This window comes from Malania oleifera, chromosome 13, assembly GCF_029873635.1.
Source record: "Malania oleifera isolate guangnan ecotype guangnan chromosome 13, ASM2987363v1, whole genome shotgun sequence".
Lineage (NCBI taxonomy): Eukaryota > Viridiplantae > Streptophyta > Magnoliopsida > Santalales > Ximeniaceae > Malania > Malania oleifera.
Window position 1 is genome coordinate 20,634,489 of NC_080429.1, and position 12,827 is coordinate 20,647,315.

Consider the following 12,827-nt stretch of genomic DNA (forward strand, 5'->3'; position numbering starts at 1 on the left):
AAACCAAGGTGTAGTCCCGAGAGGGGGGTGAATTGGGTTTAAAATTTTTCTTTTAAATCTTTTTAAGAATCCTTAACCTATTTTACATCTTTTAATGAATTCTTAACTTCCTGTTGATTTATTCAATACACAACAAATACTTAAGTCCTTATACAATTCACAACAACACAATTTTTAGTCAATCAAGTAACAAATCAATCAACCAAACCAATCAATTATCCAATTAACCACAATATCCAAACCAAGATATAATATTAAGCTTTTTACAAGAATTCATCTTTTGTTTGTTTGCAGCCTTATATATATATATATATATATATATATATATATATTTTTTTTTTTTTGATTCAAGCTCTTAAAGTAAAGATTAATAATGTATGTTTGTTGATATAAAGCCCTGTATTAATGGATTTGCTTTCTCAAAATGAAGTGCAATGTAAAATCCAACACTCTTTACAAAAGTTTAGACCTTAAATAAACTTTCAGTTAAAAAGTCTTTGGGTGTTGACCAATCAAGATACTTCCTTATGGTTTCCGCAAAGTATTGATCAACCAACGTACTCCCTTTCGGTTTCCACAAGCCCAAAAATAATTTAAACTTCAATTTATTTAAGTTCCAAATTTCGTAGTATTTATGATTAAGAATTTAAAACATCCACGCAGTTTATATGTATGTTGGAAATTAAAGAGAGTAAAGGAAAGAGAGTGAGATCGGGTTTTTACGAGGTTCGGCTTATCCCTAGCTTATGTCCCCGCCTTTTGCAAACCACCAAAGGATTCACTAAACCAGTTCCTTTCCAGGCAGAACAAAATCGTTACACACTCTTTCAGTAAGCTAGAGCCCGCCTCTCCAAGTGATACCCCTCACTCGATCACTCCTTCAATAGGCTAGAGCTACACCTCTCCAAGCGATACCCCACGCTTGGTCAACGATCCAAACACCTTGAATCGTCCAAGAACTACAAGAAAATATGAAGTAAACACTGGATATAAGAAAACTCTCAAAACAAAGTAGATTAGTACAAATTCAGCCCTATGTACTTCAAGAATTTAAATATCAATGTGAAATAGAATTGAAGTTCAAGTAAAGAGATCACCAAGGGTTCTTTAGTGATTGAGAAAACTCAGTATTAGAACCGTATGCTTGTGAAACAACAATAATTCAGAAGATATCTCCCAAATGGAGTATGAGCAGTAGAGAACTTTGAGAGAGATTAAGAATTTGAATACAAGAGTGTCGTGTGATTGCCTTGGTCATTAATTTCTTGGGGTTAAGGGAGTATTTATAGAATTTTTAGGATTAGTTTCCTTGTTCCCCAAGTTACTTGGAGTGTCCACCAAGTTTTTATAACGTTCATATTTGAAAAACTAATTTTTAGAATTTTCCCATTAAAGTTCAAAATTTAAATTCCCGTGGAGTCAGTCGGCTAGATAGGTGACTAGGTAGTTCATTTCACGAAGTCAGTTGTCTGGACAGGCGGCTGAGGCCTTTCTATTTGCCAAAAATTAAATTTTATAAAATTTCAGTCGGTTGACCCAACCACGTTCAAAATAGTCAGTCGGCTGGACAGACTAGGTTGTCAGTCGGCTGACTAATTCTAGTTCAAACTATCAGTCGATTGAGCAGATTTATTCATTCTTGGTGTTTGTTAGTCGGCTGGCCAATCTTAGTGTGTTCTGGTCAGTCGGCTGACCAGTTTCATTTTTTGAAAAAACTTTCATTTTTTATTTCTAAACCCTTTTTTTATTTGAAAGACTTAAACGTGACTTGTCAAAAACATTTTCCAAGGTTTTAAAAAACTGGTCTCTAAGTCCATTTTCAACCCTAAAAGAGCTTCAAGAATATTTCAAAAGATAATTAAAATATGAAGTACTTACATAAAGACTTCTAGGACTTTGAACATTCTTGGCGCTTGAGTCTTCATGCTTGTCTTTTCTTTGAGCTCTCTAGCTTTCTTGATGCTTGAGTCTTCATACTTCTCTTTTCTTTGAGCTTTCTTGCTTTTCTTCAAGCTTTGATATACTTTTAAGTTTTCTCTCATATTCTTCAAGCTTTAAAATATCATCTTGAAATTCATACTTTAAGCTTCACATGATCATCCTTCTTTGAAGTATAAGCTTGCAATGGATCCTTGACCTTACATTTACATGCTTAATCCTTGTGAGTTCTGAAATACCATTACTCAACCAAATATGTTAAGTTTCTTTTGTTTGTTAGTATTAAAATAGGATGTTTAGCCTTTAAAGGACAACACCCTGTCATTTTTCGGAGGGGCTGACCCACTTGTGGCTAAGAATTGGGTCCAGGATATAGAGGATATGTTGGAAGTGCTCCCTTGTACTGAGTAGCTGAAGGTATCTTTTACTGCATTCAAGTTAACTGAAGAGGCAAAACGCTGGTGGAGATCAGTGAGATTACTAGAGGAGCAGAGACCTAAGCCTATAGCAGTGACTTGAAGCCACTTCAGGGAGTTTTTTTTCGAGCAGTACTTCCCCACTACTATTTAAAGCATGCAGGCAGTGAAGTTTTTGCACTTGACACAGGGGCATATGACGGTAAAACAGTATGCTTCCAGATTCATCTAGCTGCCTCGGTTTGCCCCGTATATTGTGCCGGATGAAGAAAGAAAGGCGAGGAAATTTGAGGAGGGTCCGAGACAGGGTTTGTATGAGCATGTACTGGGTTTTTAGGTCCAAACCTTCTCAGAGCTAGTAGATAAGGCCACAGTGATCGAGACCATCATACAGAGAGGCGCTGTGGCACAGAGTTAGAGGAAGAGGCCCACGCCTCTAGATTTTCAAGCAGGGTCCAGCTGAGGGCTTGGAGGAGGCAGGATAGTAAAGGAGATCAGAGATAGTGGATGTGAGACCAAGCGGCATAGGGCAGACCGATGCCCCCTCTCTTTTCCATATGCTATAGGAGACACTCGAGAGAATGTCGGGTTAGGGAAATGGTATGTTACCGATGCCTTCAGCTAGACCACATGGTGAGTGATTGCCGAGCACTGCCAGTGAATACGCCTACTCCCAAGCCATATCGAGGAAGTCACCAGGCACCCCGAGGCAAACTATTGGCCTTATGAGATTTAAAATCTTGTTTTGATGATAACAAATAAGTGGTACTTAACATATTTAGTTAAGTGATGACATTTCAGGACTTAACTATGAAAATGCAAGGTCAAGTATTTACAAGGATCATACTTCAAAGAAGGATGATCATATGAAGCTTAAGGCATGGATTGAAAGATGATTTAATAAAGCTTGAAGCTTATGAGAGCATGCATATTAAAGTGAACTTGCTAAAAGCCTAAAGTACATTGAAAGCTTCAAGAAAACATGTCCTTAAAGCAAGGACATACATGAAGACTTCAAGAGTTGAAGGATTAGAATTTTAAGAAAATTTTATATAAGTACTTCAAATAATTTCAATATGGATGCATGAAACTCTTAGGTTAATTTCTTGGACCTAGATACCTTTTAAAATACTTGGAAAATATTTTTATAAGGTCACAAATTATTTCAAAAAGGTTCAAATTATATTGGAATGAAAAGCACCAAAAAGAGGATTTCCCAATTGTTGTCATTTTTTCTACATCCGCATTGATGTACATTTTTCTCTATCAAAAACTCATTATTTTAAAAATTGTTCAACATACAAGTTGTGGTATTTTATCTTAGCTTTCGTTTTACACCAAGAAAATCAAATTTAGAGTTTTGTAGAAAACGTTATAATCAAAAAACTAAAGGGTGCTTGAAGTTGACAGCTTGATAGCAGCCTGTCCATGTTCTTTTAGAAGCCTCTCTTTGCACTCTGAGGTGCTTGTCTATGTTCCAACAGACGCCAGACACCCTACTGCCCCTTTAAAATAGCTGCGCAGTAGCCTGACCATTTTTGACAGGTGGCTAAGTTAAAAATTTGAATTTTCAACAGCCGGGAAAAGTTTCTAAAATTTGTTTCTTGGGCTCCAAACTTTGTGAAAACTTGGGGGATACTCCAAGCAACTTGGGGAACACGAAAATATGTTTTTTAACTCTATAAATACATGATTAAAACCAAGGATCATGCACACAAAGAAATTATTTAGCAATTAAATACTCTCAAGTGCTTTAAACTCTCAAAGGCTATCTTGCTCACATCTTGCATTTCTTTCAACTGAGTTTTTGCTGATCTTCTCACACCAAAATTGAGCTTTAAAGTTTGAATCTTTCAATCATTCAAAGATTACACCGGTGATAGATTTATATTGAGCTACAATTTCATTCCATATCGTTATTTACTTTGAAGTATATTATAGTGCTGAATTGTTGTACTAATTTGCTCTTTTCGAGAGTGTCATTGTACACTGAATATTGTTTTTGTTTTTCAAACGATTCAGGTTCTTGAATCATTGTTGGACCAAGCATGGGGTATCTCTTGGAGAGGTGAATACTCTAGCCCATTGAAGGGGTGTTGAGCATGTGGTATCGCTTGTAACGGTGTTGTTCCGCCCGGAATGGAACTAATTTAGTGGAATCCTTTGGTAATTTGCCAAAGGCGAAGACATAGGCTGGGAATAAGCCAAACCTAGTAAAAACCGTGGTCTCACTCTATAGCATCCCTCAATAAAATACAACATAATAAATAAATAGGTCGACCCAAACCCGTGGGTAACGGGGACTCCTGTCATACACAGCGGAAAACCTAGCAGCAGTAAACATAAAAATCCATGCATCCATCCATAAAACATAATACCAGAGCTTTTATAACATTATGATGTTGTACTACTATACATCCTCATATACATCAAAATATCTTTAGGGTCAAACACAAAATAATTTTAACCCTAGTACAAAATCTTACCCTCCTCATAGGGTAATCTCACTAATCTTAACGGTGGCCTTGACCCGCCAGTCTCTTAGGGGCTCCTGAAAAATTTAATAATGTTGGGGGTAAGACACTTCTCAGTAAGGGAAATTAAACTAAATACAGCTGTGTGACAACATGAATATTTAGAGTGCTTATACATGTGTAATATATTTCATAACTCTAGAAATAATCATAATATCATACTAGACAATCATGTACTTTCATATTCGTTAATAAATCATAACATACATACATAAATATCTGTAATAACTCGTAATACTGAAAATCAACCCAGGATGAATAGCTAGCTAATGTCAAGTGTCGCGACGTCCCGGGAGCGCGTGTGCCTTAGGCGGCGAAATTAAATAATCATTTTTATATTTTCAAGGAAAAACATAGAATATCGGAGTCGCCACTAACCTTTTAGTGTGGTTAGAACACATGATTACTACCCCGTTAGGGGTAGAATCGGTCTACGTTACCAAAATTAGGCTCGGGAGTTCGGTTACGCGAGGGGAAGGTACAAGCACCCCCTACGCGCCCGTTCTTACGAACGGTATCTAATTAATTTGAAATTATCCCTAAGTTAATCTAATAAGTCTTTACATTACTCCTTTTTATGCATTTATAAATACACATGAAAAATAAATAAATAAATAAATATATACATATATATTCCCTCAGAGCTTAAGGTACGTGATGCCCGAAGGCTCATACCCCCGCAATAAAATCATAGGGATTAAAAAATCAAAAATACTTTATAAAATATGCTCCCAAATTTTAGAAATTTTATGGGTTTTCCTAAGTATGAAAATACTAGTTTGGGAGGTTTTGGATAATAGATATAATAAGTTAAACATAATAATAAAGATAAAAAATAGTAATAAACTAGAATATTAGGACACCACAATACATACTAATCAACATATATAATACAAGCTAAAATACTAAAACTAGCACAATACAAAATACTAGATATAAATATATGGTATTTGCTAAGATTCTAAACATACCACCATACTATAAGACTAAATATATAACACGAGCTAAAATATCCAACATACTAATGATAGTAGAAGATAAAATATATAATATAGACTAAGATAATGACAATACGATAATATTAAAATACTACATGTACGTTATAAACAAAAAAATCTCAAACATACCACAATATACATGATCACGATAATAATAATAAATATCCACAAATACTATAATACGTAACAAATTACTATAAATCTATATATACTAAAATAGCATGATACCAAAACACCAAATATACTATATTACCTAAAATATTAAACTTACCATAATAAATAATACATTATATATTAACATGCTAAAAATATCATAATAATAAATATATAGTATTACTCAAGATGCTATATTAAAAGTTACCCAAAATACTAAATTAGATGTATGATGTTACTTATAAATCTTAAGTTGTTAAATACCTAATATGACTAACATTCTAGAATACTAAATACACATACAACTATAGTTCTAAAATACCACATGTACTACAACTAATCTACTAAAAATCCTAACATGATATATAACATGACCAAAATTCTAAAATACTAATAATATAATATAAAGTTAATATACAATATAAGCATGAATAAAATAAAAAATATCTTACACATAAGAACCGCAACAAGATAATAATCCGAAACCTAAGAATACATATTACACATACAACTTAAATAGTGTGCACTAAAAAAATAAAATAAAATATGACAATAGAAAATATTACAAATGCGATCTTACCTTGGCAATAAAAAGAAAAAATCCTACAATAATGAAGATAAACAAATTAGTATTTATAAATATGGACATTAATTTTTAAAAATCCTAAAACAATAACCAAGCAAAATTTAAACTTTATAATAAAAACATGTGTGTGCTGTGTGTGTTGTACTGTGTGTGCTGTGTGTGTGTGTGTGCTGTGTGTGTGTGTGCTGTGTGTGTGCGTTTCTGTGTGTGCTGTGTGTGTGTGTTTCTGTGTGTGCTGTGTGTGTGTGTTGCTGTTTGTGTGTGTGCTGTGTGTGTGTTGCTGTGTATTTGTGCTGTGTGTGTGCGTTTCTGTGTGTGTTGTGTGTGTGTTGCTGTGTGTGTGTACTGTGTGTGTGTGTGCAGTGTGTGTGCTGTGTTGCTGTGTGTGCTGGGGCACTTACTAAGGGGGTTGCCGGAGAATGGAGTAAGGGGCACTGGGAGGTCTTATCGTCGAGGCTTGTGGAGATATGGAGCAAGACCTCTTAGCTACAGCTGGCTGCTGTGGTGAGAGGCTGGACGAAGAGGAGCTGTGGCAGGAAGTGCTGTGGTGGGCTAGAATGTTGCAGAGGAGAGCTTCTACAAGTTGGGAGGTTGCAGAGTTGAAGTGCTCTGCTTGAGAGAGTCTGGGTTGCTGCTGCAGAGGCACTCAAATCTGCTGTGTTGTGGCCTAGGAGTGGTTGCGCTGTGCTTGGCTACAGCTGGAACTCGAGAGGCTATGCTGTGGTGTCGTGTCTCACCGTGGTTGCTCACGGATGTGGCCGTTGTGGTTGCCGGGACGAGTTGCAGAGGTTGCGGGGTAGTGCTCGGGTTTGGACACGATTTTGTGAGGGAGTGATGACGGCGGTGGCTGGCTGGGTTGCTGTCCGTCGGGTGTGCTGCTCTGCTGGGGCTGTACCGCCGGGAGGCCGAAAGAGATGGGCGCCGATGGCGAGTGGGGGTCAACGGCGACGGCGTCAATGGAGGGGACTGAATCCAGATGGCCGGAGCAAGGAGGGGTGTTTGGCAATGGTGCTGCAGTGTAGGTGGCTAGGAGAAGGAGAGATGATGGAAGAACTAGAAACAGGGAGGCTGTGCGTGAGGTTGTGTCTCCGGGAAGAAGAAGAAGAAGAAGGAGAACAGAAAAAATCTTTTTTTTTGGTTCCCTTGTGCGCTGTGTCCCCCGCTCTTGGCTCCGTGCCTCATTGCCCTTATATAAAAAAAAATTGAAAACCCTAAAACAAAACTTCCCTTTTTTGAATTTATTTATTTATTTTTTTTATGCTTTTATTCTTATGGTAATAATGAAAATGGAAATAGTAATAATCATAATTATTATAGTAATAATATAAGGATAATAAGGTAATAATAATAATAATAATAATACTACTAATAGTAAATAATAATAAATAATTATAGTAAAAAATAAAAATGAAGATACTATCGATAGAATAATAATAATAATATTAATAAAAATAAAGTAATAATACTAATATTAAAAGTAATAAATAATAATAATGATAATGATAACATCACCAAAAATAATAAAAATAATAATAGCCAAAATAAGATACAAATGCTTATAATAATAATAATAATAATAATAATAATAATAATAATAATAATAATAATAATAATAATATATAAAAAAAATAAAATAAATGAAAAATAAAAATAATTATAGTAAAGTAAAAATAAAATAAAAATAATAAAAGTACTAGTAATAATAATAAAAATGAAAAAATAATAATAATGATAATAAAAATACTAGAAAAATAATAGTAAAGTACTAATAATATAGGAAAATAATAATAATAATAATAATAATAAGGTAATAATAATAATAATGAAAATAATAAGAGGAGACCCCGCGTTCTATTTGGTTAGGGTAAAAATAGGGTGTCTACATCAAGTATTACCCCCACGACGGGTTGTGCAGCCCAAAGGTGGGACACAACAATGGTTGGCCGACCACTTCCGAATCAAATATGCCTATAAGTACGATGGGCCCGCCGCACCCTGGTCCGGACTACCAGGTGGACGTCTACACTTTACTGAAAGCCTCATCAACTATCCATCTCTCATCCCCTCGTGGGATGGTAGCACTAATAAGGCCTTATGCCAAAATGAACCCATAGCTACGGTACCGAACTCCTGGTCTAAACTAAACTAACATCCTGGTTGTGATAACATATAATACATGATCATACATAACATCATTACGGCCTTGTGCCGGAAACATAGATACAGCCTCGCGCCGAAATCATACAAATGGCCTCGGGCCAACATCATAGTAAATATGGCCTCGCGCCAATAACATAAATATGGCCTCGTGCCGATAACATAAAATACGGTCTCGTGTCGATAACATAAAATACGACCTCGTGCTGATAATATAAAATACAGCCTCGTGCCGATAACATAAAATTCAACCTCGTGCCGATAACATAAAATACGGCCTCGTGCTGATAACATAAAATACGGCCTCGTGCCAAAATTGTTTCAGGTATATACATTCTGAAAATACATCGTTCATCATACGATCGTCAGAACCATCACAATATAACTCATCGTTTCATAATACCTGAAAATGTGTTTTACTCATAAAAGCATTCCTATCTTATCTCATTTCACGTAAAATAATATTCATGCCACACATGCTTTGTTAAAAGTCATACTAAAAGCATAATTTTTCTGGCATCTCATACATACAAATACATTTTTCTTATAATGGCAGTATTTTCCAAACATACGTTTCATATATGATAAACAATTATAACATAGGCTTTTCTGAAAATAGATGTGCTCATAAATAATAATGACTTGCATGGAAAATATCTGCTTTAATTTTTTCCCTTACCTGACTACTGAGAAAGCTCCTAAAATTCCTAGCCTGACCCCCATAGGATTTCCTACTCAATACCCTGAAACTCAAAACATCCAGTATTAAACCTCAATATTTTCATGCATACATCAATTTCTCTAACTACCATAAAGTCTAATTTGACTTAAAAAGCCTTACCTCAACCCAGGGATGATTTCCAACTTTGTTTTCCCAACGATCCGCTCCGGAAACCTTGTAGGGAACTTCACCAGAAACGTCGTGGTAGCCTCAGATTTTCGATCCGGCGTAAAACTAACCCAAAATTGAAGAGAGAGAGTGAGAGAGCCGAAGAGGAGAGAAAGGAGAGAGAGAGAGTGGAGCGTGAAAAATGAAATAAAAATTGGATTTTTCATATTTATGGGCGACGGATCCCGTCGACGAGCCCGATCTTCATCGACGAGTTCTTCATAAATTTCGTCGATGAGACCCTATATTCGTCGACAAAATTCAGGCAGCCTTAGAACCCCTCTTGGTATTTTCTCGTCGACGAAGCCCTGTGTTCGTCGACGAAATCTTTAAAGCCTTCGTTGACGAAACCCTGTGTTCGTCGACGAAGCTTGGCAGCTTCCCTTCTTTTCCCTTTTTCAAATTTTCCTTTCTTTATTATTTAAATTTCATTTAAAAATTCAGGTCGTTACACACTCTCTCTTTCCCTTGCTCTTTATTTTCAGCACATATTAACTGTGTGGATGATTTAAATTCCTAAATCATATACTATGTAAATTTGGAAATTAAGTAAATTTAAAGTTTAATTTTGATTTGAGATTGTGGAAACTGAAGGGGAGTACGTTAGTTGATCATACTTAGCGGAAACCTCAAATGGAGTACGTTGATTGGTTAACACCAAAGATAAATTAACTAAGAGTTTATTTAAATTCTTAATTTTGGGAAGAGTGTGGGTGTTTTGTTTAATATCAAATTGAGAAACAAATTTCACAAATGTAGGACTTGATTCAAACTTTCATTCACTATAGGGCTGCAAACAAACTAAATGTCTTGATTGAATATTGTGTAGTTATTGATTGGTTACTTACTTTGTGATTATTTGGTTTGGTTGATTAGTTGTTTATTTGATTGATTAAAATATTCGTGTGGTTGTGAATTATATAAAGGCATAAGTATTTATTGTGTATTGAATAAATCAATAAGAAGTCAAGAATTGATTAAAAGAAGCAAATAGGTTAAGGAGTCTCAAAAGGAATTAAGAGAAAATTTTTAAATCCAATTGACCCCCCCTCTTGGAACAGCACCTTAGTCATCAGAGCTGGGTTATAGAAAATCTTAATTAGTAGCTATACAAATATCTTAATGGCACACTTAGGCATAGCTCCCTTTGGAGAAGGACAATCCTCAACTAGGCCATCCATCTTTTGTGGTTTAAATTATACATTTTGGAAACAAAGTGTTGACTTTTTGAGTCCAATCCCTGTTTTGATAATGACAAATCACAGTATCCAACTTGTATAACTGAGTGTAAACAGGTTTATATTTTTGTAAGCACAAGTGATGAATGCAAAAAGGAAGTCGTAAAGAGCACTGAGAAGAACACCAATTGGCATATTCCATGGAGCATTGAGGAGCAGATGACACAAAGACTTATTTATTTTTTGGGTTGTAATAGTAATTAGGGTTCAATGTGCATGCATCTTACATGATTTAAAATTGAAACTCTACCTGACCTTAGATTGACCACAAGACCTCCAAATAACATGGAAAACTCTTTTCATAAAATTCCTAACTTATACAAAGGTTTTTAAATGATTTTAAAATTAAAAGAATGCAAAAACTAAAATTTTCAAAGGGGTCGGTCAACCGGCCAGTCGACCGAATGTTAGAAATGAACAATTTTCTCACTCAATTAGATCTCATATCAAACCATGTTCAACATAAAAATTGTGAAAATTTCCCATAGCTTGATTTTGATACCAAGAAAGTCCAAATTGGAGTTACACATAAAAAGTTATGGCCAAAACACTGAAACGTGTCTGTAAGAGAAAAACTCCCTTTATGTTTCTTCCGTCTCATTGATGGACATTTTTCTCAAACCAAACATCATTATCTAAAATGTGTTCAACATAAAAGTTGTGGGATGTTTTCTTATCTTTCTATTGGTATCAAGAACAGCCAATTTGGAGTTGTATAGGAAAAGTTATGGTCGAAACACTGAATAATGTCTACACAGAAAAGTCGAGGTTGGTCGACCGAACCTTCACTACGGTCGACTAAAACTCGTTGATTTCAAGCCTCGGTCGACCGTACCTTGAGCCTAGTCGACCGACTTTCTCGGGAAAGTGTCCCAATGGCCGAAAAATGGCTAGTTTTCAAAATAAAAATATATTCTAAGGTCCCAACGGCTATATAATGGTCACAAGAGGTTTTTACCTATGAATACAACCCCAAAACACTTGAAAATTGTTGGAGAATGCCTTTGTTAAATTAGTTTATCATTCTTTGATTCTCCCACACATCTATACCCCATTTGTTCTTTAAATTCTCATTTTTCTCCTACTCTTCTTTTATTTGAAAATCATTTTGGGAGAAAATATTCTTGGGGGTTTTATGTGAAGAGGCTTAAGCATATATCATATACATATATTTTGCTTGATGGCCTCTGTAGACACCCCATTTTTACCCAGGCCCAATATATGTATTACTATTATTATTATTATTATTGTTATTTTATTATTATTATTATTATTATTTTATTTATTCTTATTATTATTATTATTATTAATTTTCACTAATCTTATTATTATTATTATTATTATTATTATTATTATTATTATTCTTATTATTATTATTATTATTATTTTCTTTATTATTATTATTATTTTTCATTAGTATTATTAATATTACTTTTATTTTTATTTTTTACGTCTATTTTATTATTATTATTATTTATTATTTTCATTATTATTTTTATTATTTTTATTATCATTATTATTAGTATTTTTATTACTATTATTACTATTATCTTATTTATTATTATTATTATTATTATTATTATTATTATTTTTCATTAGTATTATTATTATTACTTTTATTTTTATTTCTATTTATATTGTTTATTATTATTATTATTATTATTTATTATTTTCATTATGATTGACATTATTTTTAATTATTATTATTATTAGTATTTTTACCTTTATTATTACTATTATTATTATTATTTTATTTATTTATCTTTGTTATTGCTATTATTATTATTATTTTTACCTTATTATTATTATTATTATTATTATTTCCTTATAACCATAATAGTAGTATATATTATTTCCAAAAAAAGAAAAATACCAAAAACCGAAAAAGGAAATGTTTTTAGGGTTTTTTTTCAAAAAT